The sequence below is a fragment of the Ptiloglossa arizonensis genome, chromosome 7, assembly GCF_051014685.1.
Source record: "Ptiloglossa arizonensis isolate GNS036 chromosome 7, iyPtiAriz1_principal, whole genome shotgun sequence".
NCBI lineage: Eukaryota > Metazoa > Arthropoda > Insecta > Hymenoptera > Colletidae > Ptiloglossa > Ptiloglossa arizonensis.
Window position 1 is genome coordinate 10,609,855 of NC_135054.1, and position 15,729 is coordinate 10,625,583.

Consider the following 15,729-nt stretch of genomic DNA (forward strand, 5'->3'; position numbering starts at 1 on the left):
GTTCAATCGCACATAATAGCTCCGTCAATTTCGCCGAATATGCACGAGTCCGCGGAACCGGGGGCAGGACATCAATTTGCGCTATGCAGCGTGCTCGTTCAATCTCCTTCGAAGGTCCTGCCGACGGAATCACATTCCTGGACGACCTCATTCCTGCCTTCAGGAAAATTCAGGGGCCACTAAAGGTTTTCGTTAAATTATTCAGAACCACGAGCCGACCCGTAGAAGAGCGATTTCCTTCCGGGTGATCGATCAATTATGTCGACGACCTTCCCGAAACAATCGTGCTTTATTATCTTACGAATCCTGAATTCATTTCATTGCGGCCATTCATCTTGTTGTGTTCTACAATCACGGAATTGAATTTCCAGTCTCTTTGTTGTTCCAAAGTTTTCACAGCTCACGGAAATGTTATTTCTGTTATAATCCATTGATTCAATACCGGCGATATTTTATTGTTAAGCTGAACGTTGTAATAGTATCCGTAATCCAGGAAGTTATACTTTTTGAAATTCGGTTCGCGTTTGTTATACGATTGACGATATATCGTTGACAGGCTAATGTATCATCGACTGCACCCGATCGAGAATACGTGGGCACGCGAAATGTTTCAAACTCGTAGAAATCGTTGTAACAGATTTTTTAAGCAACGTGTACACTTGATTTGTAAATTATTAAAAATTTTAGAGATATTTCTTCGATTGTAATATTTAAATGTATTTGATTTTAAAAGAGATATTCGGTACTCGAGCACTTTTTCTGTTGTCACTGTGAAGTAATGATTCTAAGAATTGTCGTTCAACAACACGTTAAACCGTATACAATGGAATATTCGAAGTTAACAATACTCTCTTCTCACGAAGTTAACTAATTTTGAAAATTTGTCGATAATGTAGTTTAGTAATAAGGTGATTCCAAGGGTAAAAACATTACCTCGAAGGACTTGTTATGTAATCGTAAATATCTGCGAGATTGGAATTAAATGAATAATGTGATAAAGTGACTGGTGTGTCGTACGTTTGTAAAAATTTGGTAGCTTGTAAATATTTCAAAGATGATCAAGAGTAAAGAATTTTTTCAAACGCATCTGTCACTTCGATTCTAATCTTCGATACTTTTTACCCGGACTCGTTTCACGTTTCGGATGTCTCGATCGATACATACTATACATATATTTATCGTTATATCGTCGCGAGTATTCGCGGCGAGTTCTGAAATCGTCCTCGATTTGAAATATTTTAACGCCGTTTCGATACTCGTGACGTCACTTTTTAGATCATAAATTGCGACGAAGAGCTAGACGGAAATACACCGTGGAGTAGGCAGAAGACAGAAGTGCTCGAACGAACGATTTGCGTTATGGAATAGCTCGGCATTACGGGCATCAAAGATCGAAAACCCGTAACTTTCACGATCGTCCGAGAAACGGTGCTTTGAATTTCTATAAAACTGAAAGGGTCTCGTATCAATCGCTCTCAGCGTTAAAACGGAGCGCGTAAAAGGTACCTCGAGAACGACGGCGCAAGAAGGAGTACATTAATTGAGAAGCACGCTCATCGAGCGGCGGTTCTGATCTCTCTAAATGCGCTAGTTCCACGATTGCTGGGAATATTGCAGTTAAATCGACTCTGTCTGCCGCGGGGAAATACGGGACGCGATTCTTTCCCGCCGTTGCATATGGGGGGCTTTATGACATCGTGGGTGTAATATCGGGTGATATTTCCGTCACGTAAATTCGTAACGGCCGTTCGAAGGAGAGAGCTGGGAATTCGATTGGAAAGACGATGGCACGGGGTTTGAAATGTGGAAACCGGATGCGCGAGTTAGAGAAATACGCTTGGAGCTGTCTTGTACGTTTTAAACAGTGGTTTGGACACTTTGCCCGGTCACTGCGGCGAAATGAGAGGACTTGGGCGAGGGAATTGTTCAGCTTGTCTAGGGAAGTTGGAAAGCTATTAGCACCTGCCCGGGGCATTAAAGATTGCGCCCAATGACTTCATCGAGATCCAGTTTCGTTCTATTTGCACGAATTTGAATAAAACGATGAACAATACGAAAGTGCTTCTCTGGCTTCGTATCAAAGCGTTAAAGATGAGATGGAAATTTCGAATCATTTTAAAACGAAACGATTGGTTCTTTCGTGGACAATTTTCATTCGATCGAACGGTAAAGGGTTCTTTTTTTTTTGCTCGTTCATTATTTTGGCTCTCTTCATTTTTGTCATTGACCTGGAGCAGAAGTGGGTACGGTTTATAAAATAGTTACATTGTTATTTATTCGTTTTGAATTATTTGATTCTGTAATTCAAGTTTTAATTTTTGTTCAATGTGTAACGAATAGAAAGTTGTTTGTTTTGTATTCGTTATTCGAACACTCTTATCCGGATATAAATTTCTTCTGTTTTTGATGGATATTTCTAGCGCAAGGTACGACATAGCTAAGTTTAAAACATGTTCAATCAATTTTTAATCAATTTTAAAACACGTCGGTATATTCTATTAAGTAATTATTTTCCAGAAACGCAGTTTAAACACAATCTCTAATTTGTTGCACACTTTGCAATACACAAGTCTGAAATGCACTGAATGAAATTGAATTATAATTATTTAACCCAATACTGTTTCTAAGAGACTAGAGAACACTTCAAGAAGTATACTTTTGATATTAACACTCAACTACGTTCTATAGTACCCTGACAATTAAATTATTTTCAAATCAAACTTTGACTGTAAGCAATTTTTTAAAACTCTCGTTACATATTAATAATTCTTGTATATGATATAGTCGTGTTAAAAGAAACCATGATCATAATCATAAATAAACGTCTCGATCAAAATCTAATTTGGATAACGTTGTTTCTAAATTCCGTTAGTATATTTGTAAATCGTCTACTTTGAAAAAAGATGTTTCAAAACTACAAAGTTAATCAATTAATAGATCTCGTAATTATCGAATTAATTAATAGATTTCGAATTAACAAATGTCCCAAGAACTTCGATAAACATACGTATGCAAACTAATCGTTTCGTGGTATTCAATTTTTCAATTTGAAAGCTAGTGGGTTTATGCACGATCATGTGCATACTCGTATATATACCGACATCTCGAGAGTTCAGTCTATCGATCTCTGCAAGGTGGCTTGTTGTGGATTAGATTTTTCAACGTTTTCAGTAGTATCGAGATGCACTTCAAGAAGCCGTGGTATTTCTAGGCGATTTTAATTCCATTTCATTATTTTTCTATGTGTATTTATTTCCTTTGAATTCGCTTAGGTTCTACAATAATTTAAACTATCTACTTATGTACGCTCAAGTGCAAAAGTTACGAATATTTATTTTGCGTATGGATATGATTACGCAATATTCTAGGACTCGTTTAATATACACGAATATAAACGAACAATTATACGTGTAGATGTATACCGTCTTATACTGATATTTAAACAATTAACAATTCGTGAAGACATATTTAGTAGGACTACTTCTTGCGTTTCTCGTTAACACTATTAACTATTTAAGTTTGTACTCATTGTTCCCATGTACCCCTTATAGAAATATATGTTAATGATAGACCCAGATTCTCGATTTACGAGGCAGCCGCAAGCTTAAAATGGGAATTTATGAGGAAGCAATATTCCGAAGGCACAAACCAGAAGTTTCTTTGAAACGAAAACTTTCTTTACAAACTCCTCTATAAGTGAAACTTGAAATCTGCATAATTGACGTGAAATTTCTGGCAACTAGGAACGTTTTTCAGGAAAGCTAAGGAATCCTGCGAGTATAATTATTTTTTCGTTGTATAATTTTCGTGAAAATTGAGGACAAATGGCACGTAACACAAACGTCCCATGTAACAATGAATCGAGGATTCTTTATAATTCTTTCTTTACAGTTTTTTTCCTTTTACAGTGAGATCGTGGCTGTACTGGTTTCGTATCGAAACCCTCAATCATCTTACCGCATGCATCGTGCAATTTTGTGATCCAGAAACCAACGAAAAAACTGCATACACTTATTATAACCACTGAGTGTGCTTCCTAGACACTTCTTTTTTTCTAGACAGGATTCAAACTTTTGTAACGAGTTATACCTCTTTATTTGCAATGGAACATAAGTGAAACAATACTTATCTAATAAACTGGAACATTATATTTAGTTTTGTCAATAAAGTGATAAATGCACTGTATTAAAAATACATGAAATAATAAAGTTTATTAGAAGTTGTACATTAAAGTTACATGAATGAAAGAGTGTAAGAAGAATTTAATTACGTATCGTTCAATATTTTCCCAATGAAATACGTATTACAGGAATTAAAGGGCATAAGAGAAATTTAATTGGATATCCTTCAATGTTTTTCCAGTAAAATGTACGCCTTTTACATTTCAGTCTCGGAACGAATCGCTGTAAATCGTGCCAAAACAATTTCCTTTGTCATTCTTATGTTAGACGAGTGCCTACACTATCTAGGTCATATCTCACTCTACTTTTATTGGTTCACTATAGAACGCGTAAACATAAAGAGTATTGAATTGCAAAAATCATTTTCGCCTTAATTATGATTAAGGGACGCGCGTATGAACCACTCCGTAACAAATTGACACTGTATCGATTAATTTTGTTTTTAACAAGCAGTATGTACTGAAAACCTTTGGTGACTAATTCCGACAGAATGCAAATATCCTACTTCAAAGTTTTTAAAACAACGAATGTCAAAGTTGTAGAAAGTCGTGAAAATTAATTTAATCGATGTTCATGCGATAAATCAGGACAGTATTTTGCGTTTCGTTATTTTTGTTTATTTAATAATTGACTGATATTAAATCTGGTTTTAATTAAACGAACCAATAATTCTGTTGTATGTTCAAAATGTATATCCGTGAAGATTACATTTATCAATATTTCTCCTGAATTTTAAATTAATTTACCTACAATAATAACAACTGCCTTGTATCATTAGTACCTACAGTAGAACCTCCGTTATACGAACTACTAGGGAGTCATAACAGTTCGGTTATGTATTTTTTAACAGTAATCGTTAATGTAATATCACGGACTATTGCTTTTTTAATGAATAAATAGAAAATTAAAAAGAATGCTTACCGAAGAGTATCATTACTGGTGAGACGATTGTTCCTTTAGAAATAAAATAAAATAAAATAAGAAACATTATTTCAACGTTTATGAGTCCCACACGTTGTCAATTATTAGGTCCTACAAGTGTTATTTAACAAAACCTACGTATAATTACAATCCTTTTATAACTAAAACTATACTTATCCCCTTTCCTACTGTCATGAATTAGTCAACAATTAGTCTTGGAAAATTTCTGATAAAAGCATTTTCAATATCAGTAATCGTAGATTTGCCAGTATCTACCAATATAGAAAAGCACATCTTTGTTCCAATAATAAAGCAATCGGATACTTGAATAAATTTAACCTTTTTTTCTTTTTAGTTTGTAGTAGGTACTATTTTCATTGTTTTCCAGTTTATTGACCAATTCATAAAAACGATTCAATGCCACAGAAGCTGCATCAAATTTTCACATTAGTTCCTCGAGATCCTGTTCCATTTCAACGACAAAAATTCGCAAGTTTCGATACTTCTAAGTTTTTAAATCCCCAGTAAAGTTCGATAATAAAAAAATCGACTGGTCCTCATTGAACCCAATGTATCTTCGAAGGGTCGATACATCGTTCCCGACGAGAATTAAAATTCATCGAAACACAAAAGCAAAAAGAAAAAAATTCTCTGGAAGACCCATAATAGTAAATTCTTCTCGCCGATAACTCGAATTTTTATTTTTATTACTGTACGAGTAACATCGATGCAAGTATCTTTCCGTATCAAATTAGCATCGATGGCCGCTCGGGACTCGTCCGTATCAATTGCTTTCGTATACAGAAGCTGTGGTCGTTCCATCCTGCGTACCCACACATTGTTAAAAACCAATGAATTTTTACCATACGCGGCATTACGCGGTTATTTACAAAATGCGCGGACGCGCCAATGCGGACGCTTTTCACCATGAGACCGTTTATTTCCGCGGGTTGTTCGACGAAAGTAATGAATTTTTATTGGCCCCCCCTCGCGCTAGCCGTTTACGAGGGCCGTATTGATGCAAGGGGCCTTTTCATAGTGAAATCATTAGCAGCGATTCGTCGTTTACCGTGCGATGCATTTTTACGAGACGCGAGCGTCACTGGCTCGCGAAATACCAGGCAACATCGTCGTGGTTAACGAACGACCAAACGATCGGCCCATCCGGCTGGCTACAAGCGACATTTTTATTTTTAATTGGGTTACTCAAACTAATTAATTCTCGGCCCCCGGGTGACTCTCATTAATGCGACAGTAAAATTAACGATAGAAAAAAGCCATCGACGAGTCGAGTCCGTAATTTATGGTCCGCGTGAACCTTTGCCACGTATAAAACAGTTTTTGCGCCGCCTACCCGTTCCAAGTTTTTCGAAAACTTCGTTGATTGATGCCGATTGATTGCCTTTGTTGCTCCCAGTCACGCACCGACGATATCCTCTATTTTTATACACGTTTTCCGACTAGACTCAACATTCTGCGCGCCCGCCAAACAGATCAGGAGATCATACTTTTTTTCGAGGTGACGTACGATTTATTTTTTCATGGAAACGATTTAACGCAGCTCGTCGTGTGAAAATTACGCGATTAGGAACGCAGAACAATGATTAGATGTTGGGTTAACGAGCGCAGTATCAGCGTTCTGCTCCAAACGGAATATTGGTTACGGTAACGTTGGCTCGCAGAGATAACAATTCTACGACAGAAACGTTTTTGAAGTATTTTACATTTGTGGAATACTCCTTTTGACTGTAACGTCTATCGAAACCAGACATTTGTAACGTTTACATATGTCGTCGTAACCTGTTAGTGCACAGCGATAAATCGAATGCTTAAAATTTTCAAATTTTTTAAATATAATATTCTTTTGTGTATAGTATCGGTGAATACCTTGTGTTTTTTATATTAACTCAATCACGTTGCACATAGACAATTTATCTCGGGGAATAAATAATCTTCTTTCGAAGTGAATGCAAATTTACCAATTTAGTGCAAAAAATCAGCAAACAAGTATACACAAACTTCGTACACTAATGGATTAATACAGCACCATGTGTGAACCACAATGTGGAGTGTGCTGAATTGAGCTATTCGCGGACAAAACATTTGAAGTTCAAATTTAAATATTCGACGCAATGAGAACAATTATTGCACACCCTACGTTTCTTCTGAAACAAATATATATCTTTTTCGTCATTTTCAAACAAATTCTATTATTTTCTTCTTAACTCGGTAAACATTTTCATAAGCATTCCTCCACTATTCAAAGATACCGCATCTCGAATGAAACCTCCAACGTAAAGCACTTTCTTACTCGAATTACTATAAAAATCGTTCGATGCAGCCGAAAAGCGTTCAATCGTCGCAACGATCACAGAAATCACGATATTCAAAAACTTCACTGAAACTTTCCTATTGCAGCCAACGGGCTGGTAATCGGACTGCATCTCGACTTTAAATCCTTCTATTCCCAAATGCATATTTTCTCCTCGTTAAACTCGCGGCACGATGCTTCTCGATGGTCACGTTTGACATTTATCACGAAAATGTTTATCAAGCGTTTACCTTACCTCGTTTACTTCCACGGTTCGCTCGCACAGCCCAATTCACACTGGCGTCGAGCGTCGTTTTTGACGAAACGCACTTAGAAACTCGCGAAAAAAATTTGCGGCCCTGGGTGAAAATACACTCCGAATGGCAAACCGTGATACACGAATGACTCGCCGGGTGCGACTGACAGTACCGTGTTGCTCCACGTGGGCTCCAACCACCCCGCGAGACCAACACAGTCACATGACAGAGCGTAGACAAGTCCGTAACGCACATCGACGTAACGAGCAGGAGGGAGCTGCGATCATGCGCACTCCTCAAAGCTTTCCGGGATTCGAACTTCCACGTTCTTTTTTCATTTTTTCTTGTTAAACGCGTAATTAGCAGCATTTCGCGGCTTCAGTGGCCAATAATTGCTTATGGAACGCAATCATGCGCCACTTAATGCTTCTTTCTTGTCCGTATCCGTTTTCTAAATTACCCTCCTCACGAAACGCGTCTTATGATAATTGGAGGTTCTGACCCGGGAATCGGTCCCTATTTGTTCGTTTTCATCTTCGTGCAGTTCGTCTAGTTCCGAGATGAAAAGAATCTATCCTTTTCTCTTTTCATTTTTTCAAAATTGTAGCACTTTGGACCAAGCTCTCTATACGCCATGAATGATTTACGATAAGCTTCTGAAGAGGTCTAGCCAGTTTGGAGGTAAAAGACATCAACTTTGTTTTATACTTTCTTAAAGTTTCCAGTCTCGAATGTATTATGTTGGAAGGATTTCAATGAATTTTGAAAAATTGGCAACGTTAGAGAACTTCTGACCGAATTCGCTATACACTTCATATTTTGTGATATATTAGGGGGACCGGAAAGTAATGTCGTTTCCCGACATTAAATTCAAATACATAAATTTTAAATTTAATTATTTACAACTAAACAAGTCACTATAACCTCAGAATGTCTTTGCTACGACTTTAATGTACACAATGAGCTGACAAATGACAATCAAATAGTGACATGCGCAGAAACGACATTACTTTCCGGTCCACCTAATACTTGAACGGATTTTAATGTTTTTCGAGTTTTCTTATTTCTTTTAAGTCGAACAATAGGCACATTTATGCCGAATAAAAATCATTTGGAATTTTTTTATTCGGTGTGATCGGAACGAGAATCATTGTGTCAAATGTGAACATAAATTTTTGTCTACGCATTGTATTTAACCGTGTATTACTTCGAAACATAGAAATAAATATATATGCAAAGTATGAAACAGATATGTCCAATCAATTGTTGATTTTCTAAAAGGGAATCTCAAACATCGCCTAATTTTTAGGGCTCCAAACTAGCCAGACCTCTTATCGCGTTCTCTGTCAAGTACGAGTTAACACGTGACTGACGACCTGTCACCGATCACCACCTATGAGTTATGTCGCACAAATAAACTTCTCCTTAGCACGAATATATTCGTAACAAATGGATATAGATAATGGATAGCGAGTGTAAAAAATTAAATAAATATCAATTGCATTAGTGTAATGAACGTTTCGAAGCATAAATTAAAGCAAAGTAACGGCTTAGATGACGGTGACTTTAATTACTCTAAAATACAGTATTAGTCTTTCTCGTTTGATATCGAGTAACCATTAATTTAATAGATATTATATAAAACATGACGTTCTATGCAGAGATGCTATTTCTTCGTATAAGAATCAATCGCAACATTCAGTCACGTCTAAAGCAAAGTTTGCCGGATCAGCCTTACCAAGAAGTCCAACATCTCTGAACGAGACCAATATTTTTGATACAAGATCCATTAAATTAACGATTAGCCGTTATGTGACGAGAAAGATAGATACTACGTTTTATATTAATTAAAATCACCGCTAGCGAAACCTACTTTGCTTTAATTTGTGTTTTAAAATACATAAGAACATTAAAATTCTTGTTTTATTTGAGAAATGAATATTTTTTCATAAAAGATCACTCTTATCCGATGAAAATTTGCAATCGATTTTAGCGATCGAGAGCATTAAGTTTGAACTCCAATAAAGGGTAACTATGGCTTACGATAAAAATTATTATAATTATTTTCCAAGAGTTGTTGTTAATACAAGGATCGTAGAAATGTTGTACTCTATCTTATGTATGTAATTCTGTGAATCTCGACATTACATATTGGTTCCAGAACAAATTTTCGAATCTCAGGTCTAATCTATAACAAAATGCAAACAATAATTCGATTTTACCACATGATTGGAATAGTATTCCCTTGATAAGAAAACAAATTTGCATTTCGTAGGAAGTCTGATTCTAAAGTCCGATACTTTGGTCTTTCGTTGGCTGTGAATTATGCAATTTCGATATCCGCCACTGGGCTTCTGGAACATCAATTACGACCTGCTGTGATTTATGCAAATAAAATTCTAATTACGTTCTGTTCGCGGTGACTCGATGTAATTCAATTATTTAGAATGTTTCCCGTGCGTTACTACGAGTAAAGGTATCCCGATGCAAATCGTCGATTTTGTTGTGTATCGTGAAAGTAATTTCCGTCGGTAAACGTCAATTATAGAAATTGACTGCTTTGCAGTGCAATTATTTTAGTGAGAGGAATTTAGTTGTCCCTGAAATGTTTGAAAAGCATTACAAAGCACATAGTTTATTGTGCACGGTAACAATATTCTATAGAAATAAAATATTTATTTTAAAATAAAATAAACACGACGAATACATTTTAAACAATCGTATATTTTAAATCACGTTCTGATCGTCTGCTTTTGGGTTAAGTTTCAATGATAATCTTTTTAATTGCACTTTGTTTTTTACGCACTTGAGTAACATGTATATATGTATGTACCTTTAAACGTGTATAACATCTAATATTAATAATGAAAATTTATCAATTATAAATTGCAAATGATTACACAACATAGAGATTTTTAAGAGAATTATCGATTCAAAAGTATCACCTTTAAAAGCAAACGTGATTTGTGATGAACAACATTGTTCAACGACTTATGGTTACTAATAAAAATAAACTAAAAAAGTGAAATAAACTTTGCCCGTATGAAGTTTCGTTTCAGAGAAAATCGAGCTTGAAAATTCGTCGAGTACTTACTCGTGTGTTAACGGGATCACGTTACCGACGACGAGAACATTTTTTATATATTGCCTGATGGTGAAAACAAACGCGAAGCGAATAACAAGTTCTAGTCCTGAATACATTACGTCAGAGAAAAAACATGCGAGTGATAAAGATACATTCAAAAGAATAATTAGTAGGGAAGTGTATAAAGAGTGTCGATTCGTTATTTTCTGATTTTACTCCATCTCTTATTATTTATTTCTACGAAGACGTATCTCTGTAAATTACTCACGGTATTTGTAAATATTAGCGATGATAAAGGGTGGTAGAAGATAGTAGAAGCATCATGAAAGAGATAATATTATACTACCGTCAATGTTTACAAATACTAACACAAATAAAGATAATGAGAAATAGACAGACATTAGCCAAGTCATACGTAACTGCACTAGGTCCTACGTATTTTAATTTCCATTGCAAACTTCAACTTTGTGCGGTTAGTCATTGAAACTGAATCAATGAAATGGAATGAAATTCTTTAGAATTAGGTACAATAAAATCCATACAGACATGTTGTGACAAATTGTACGTATGCTTTTCAATATTTAAAAATCAAAAGAGTTTTAAATTTCCGTATCAATGTAAAACGTTATAAATTTGAATACATGTCACATCCCATGAAGTCTCTTTGTGTGTAATGTGTTGTATCTATTCAATGAAAGCATCCAGTCATCGCGAAGATTGAAAGCCAATATAAAAATAAAACTTCCAGGAATTCAAAATGTTCCCAATCGTGTGATACGGCGAAACATAGATTACAAGTACACGATGCATATCGATATTCGAATTGCGAAATATACTTTCATTAAACCCCTATCCTTTGATGCTTGTAGTTCCAGTAATGTTTGATTATGCCCATTACAGTATAAATTAACAAAAAAGTAGACGTACTTCGTCGCCTAGAATTGTAGCTTAGAATTGACATCCATTATATGCAACACCCAGATTGCATCATTGACCATGTCTATAATAGCAGTTACCACACATGTATCCGTTCACGAGAAGTTATCCATTGACTACGATAAATGTCGGGTTATCAATTTGCTCCACAAATCTTTCCATTGTATCGTACGCTATTAATATTGCTTCCGATGACGCATAAAGTGCTTCAAATTGTACAATGGCTATTAAGAGTTCATTTTGTGGACAATTTTCCGGGATACAAGAGCAACAGCAGATCGCAATTGCCGAGGAGAGTTCACCGCAATTATTTCGTCAGAAGTTTGCTGAAATTCGCGCGGACAATTGGACGATGGTCTAGTTCAGGCCTTCTTCTTCCGAAAGAAAGTACCGAAGGTAGGGGTCAAGGTATGTGCCAGTATTTTAGGGGTTTCACGGGAGGCTGCTAATTACCGAGGCTTGTCTGAGTCGTTAAAGTGGCTATCGGGTCCACTTCTTTTACCTTCAACTGGCTTCCATCTCTTGGACCATCTGCACCCTTTTGCAGTGCTGAGACTGGTCTGCATTCAGGCCAGCCACGCGAAACGAGAAAGGCCCCGTTTCTATCTCAAGCGTGTTAATTAGACGCGCCTTTGTTTCCTCAGTAGGAACTCGAATGAGGCAAATATGAACGGTAGAACGACCCTCGAATTTTGTCTTTCAGTTGGTGTCGCAACCGCTGTTACAAGAATTATTTATGCTCTGGGATGGTACAGAGACTTCATAAGGGGAATCAGACAGTGCTTTGAATTCGGCTGTTCTGTGCGGAACCTGATGAACAACCTGTTCTGAACAGTGAAGATCGGTAGTAAACCCGTTTTACACGAACTGCGTTAATTGTTCGAATCTCTATAATTTCTACTTCGTAGAGGTGTATATATTTACAGTAATTGCAAGTGGATAACGAAGGTAGAATTTCAGCAGTGAAGATCAAAGGCCAGGCTTTAATAGAGGAAAAGTAAAATGTACATAAACGAATGAAATATAGAGACGTACATATTATTGTAATTAACGAATAGACAAAGACCAATGGTGTTGAGTTCTTTTTAACGATACGATAAAATGAGTAACGTGATAGACATCCTCTTCCAAAATACTGTAAAGCGTGCACAATAACCTCATCGATATTTTGTCGAAATTCACCATAAAGAAAAATCGTTTCAATTTTCTTTACAACTTAGATATAGATTCTAGTTTCACCATCTATCGCGAAATTTTTTACGAAAAGATGCGTAGATTTTACGTCACAAAATCGGTGAAATTTTCATCTCCTTCGACTCAACCCTCACCCTTTCCCTTTCTCTGGCTCCCTATATCCTTGCTCTTTCCTCTCCCTCCTGTCGTCCTCCTGGATATTGAGGAGGTTGAAGTCTAACTGAGCCCACCATCAAACTCCTCCCCAAGAACTAACTGGATGTTTACAGTTCAATTATCTGAAGCCTCGTCCGTGCCATTATTAGTATTTGCATGATTTAGTAGTTGAAGAAGCATGCCTTGGCGCGTTTAGAGCTGCCTCTGATTCGGCAATTATCGAAATGCAGTTTGATAAGGGTATAGAATTGTGTTCGTGCAATATTTCAAACAATGAATTATTTAAACTATTCATAAGTAGTAATCGAATCATTATATCGCAACATTTCACTTTTGACAATGATACTTCCACTTCAAACTTTTCAAATGTTGGGCGAGAAGATTACCAGGTGGCTTTATAAATGTTGTTACAAGTTATTATTCTTATATTCAAGTGACTATCCACTATTCTATTACAACGTAAATTTTTCTTATTCATTATGATACTAGGAAGTGAAGTATAAATGAAGTTACACTTGGTTCAGTGGAATATTTTCTTTATCACATTTATATAACACTGTAGTTAACCAAATGAAAATGTGATAAATGGAATATTCTATTCAATCCAAGGAATAATAGTATTCCATGATACTTACTGTAGAATCTCTTGTTACAATTGAACTTTCTATAAGTACCATATCTATTGAAAAGCTACAAAAGCTTGCAAAATAATTTGAAAGTAATAAATAAAGTCATATTTTTTTATTGAAAATGTATAACAGATACTATGTAAATATATACATAGTATTCTCTTCTGGGTTCACGATTATGTATCAAAAATACAAAAAACTTGCGTATATTGTCTATAACAATAAATTACCCGGACTTTAAGCGTTAATGTACCGTTACAAATGCAATATCATGGAGGCTGTATTGAAAGTTAGCGACAGCGAACAGATGATGGTACTAAATAAAATTTAGAAACAGTCTAGTAGCAAACTATTACAAAAAAGGACACAGGACTATACAACCTTGACGATACGTTATGAGTGCATATATTTGTGGTAAAAAGGGAAGAAGAGAGGAGACAAACACGAAGCTTAAATTGAAGGGCGCCTTTTCTATCTAATGGTCAGATTTGCAAGTGAATTCATGAAATATAAATAAATACAAACACTGTTGGAGTCTTGATTATAATACACATTATTACTGTTATATAATTAAGTATTAAAATGGTGAGATATATTTTTTATTTATATATTAAATATTACACGTACATTTACAATATTATACTTTACATCAAGAAACACGAATGTTACTTGACAACTAAATCTTTCATTGGTGACTTTACTTTATGGAATCATATTAAGAGAGAATCGCTCAATCAATCTGATTTTCTCCTTTAGTGCAATCCAAGCGAATTTGAACCCATTAGTATGTTCTTAATCGATTAATCGGCTAGGCAATTCAAGGATCTAAGGAAGAGTCAGGGAAATGAAGGTCAAAAAGGAATCAGAAGAAAGGGACGGCAGTGCTGAAAAGAATTTCTCTTTAGGGAGAAGAAAAACTCGGAAAACGAAATCCGGTATAATATTCCGGGAAATTCCACAAATCGATGGAAGGAACGGAAACGAGCGAAAGGAAGAAACAAAGGGGGGGATGGGAGGAACGGGAGAGGAAAAGTGGAATGTTTCTGTGCTCGTTAAAACGCGCAGCTTCAGCAACCAGTGCAAACTGCAAGAAAGAAAGCTTCTCTCGTTGCGGAACGTGACGCGTATCATCTTCCTTTAATTTTTCAAAGAATAACTATTACTTAGTTACTTTTCGAAAAGTTCCTCCACGTTTCTGTCTTATGTCTCTCCATTTTATAAACGTGAACTCCGTGCAATAGTTGAGCGTCGATTCAAATACGTATCAATTTGTGAATGTATCTATTCCTGAATGAACGTAAACCAGCGCTGTCCAACCTAAACACCCGGAGCTTAGAGCTACTTCCTCTAGTCTGTCTCCATTAGCATAGTATAGCGTCGTTCCTCATGTCGAGACCGAGTCACGACAGCTTGAAGGACAGTCAGGTGTTCCAGGAAGCGCTGGTATATGTCTCCGGTTCGCCAGAGTACGTCGAGGACAAGAATGGCAAAAAATCAGTGCAAGTGAGCCGAGAAGAGTACAATACTGATAAAAAACACTGTAAGAGTTATGAAAGCACGAGAGAAACAGTTGAGCCCTGTAATTTAACTATTGAAGAAAATGGGGCTAAAAATGTCTGTAGCTCCACCACAACTGTAGCTCGGTTGTGAATATATTAAAATGTTAAATTGATTCGTATTCAACTCGACTGATTTAATTTTAATAATTAACTGTGAAGTGAAGCTGAAGATACCTGAAAGTATCCTTCACCGAGTTTGCAAACTAGCAACTATTATTTTCGTCGCGACACAGTAAATGGTCGATGCATCCTCGCACGGAATACACATAGGCAACAGCTCATAGCTTCTTCTACGGAACATTTCGCGATTTCATCCAACGACGACTTCTATAAATACGTATAATACTTCACTTGTGTGCTTGTCAACGACCAAACTGCCGTGAAAAATCATAAATATGGATCGAAGGTATATATTACAGTACAGCTTGAAAGAAATCTATCGTTTACGCTACATCGATCACTTTATTGCAACCTGAAACATCAATAATGTTTCTGTTGTA

At 36.2% G+C, this 15,729-nt stretch overlaps 1 protein-coding gene across 12 annotated transcripts in view; it reads right to left on the minus strand.

Annotated features, from left to right (window-relative positions):
* LOC143149017 (EGFR adapter protein) overlaps positions 1 to 15,729 on the minus strand; it is a 286,593-nt gene that overhangs the window by 179,250 nt on the left and 91,614 nt on the right. The window contains exon 1 of one of the 12 annotated variants that reach the window (XM_076315992.1): positions 7,670 to 7,751. The exons of the other annotated variants lie outside the window; for them this stretch is intronic. The gene's annotated coding sequence lies outside the window, so the exon portion shown is untranslated. Of the gene's footprint in view, positions 1 to 7,669; positions 7,752 to 15,729 lie in introns of those variants that run through there. 12 annotated transcript variants of the gene reach the window in all.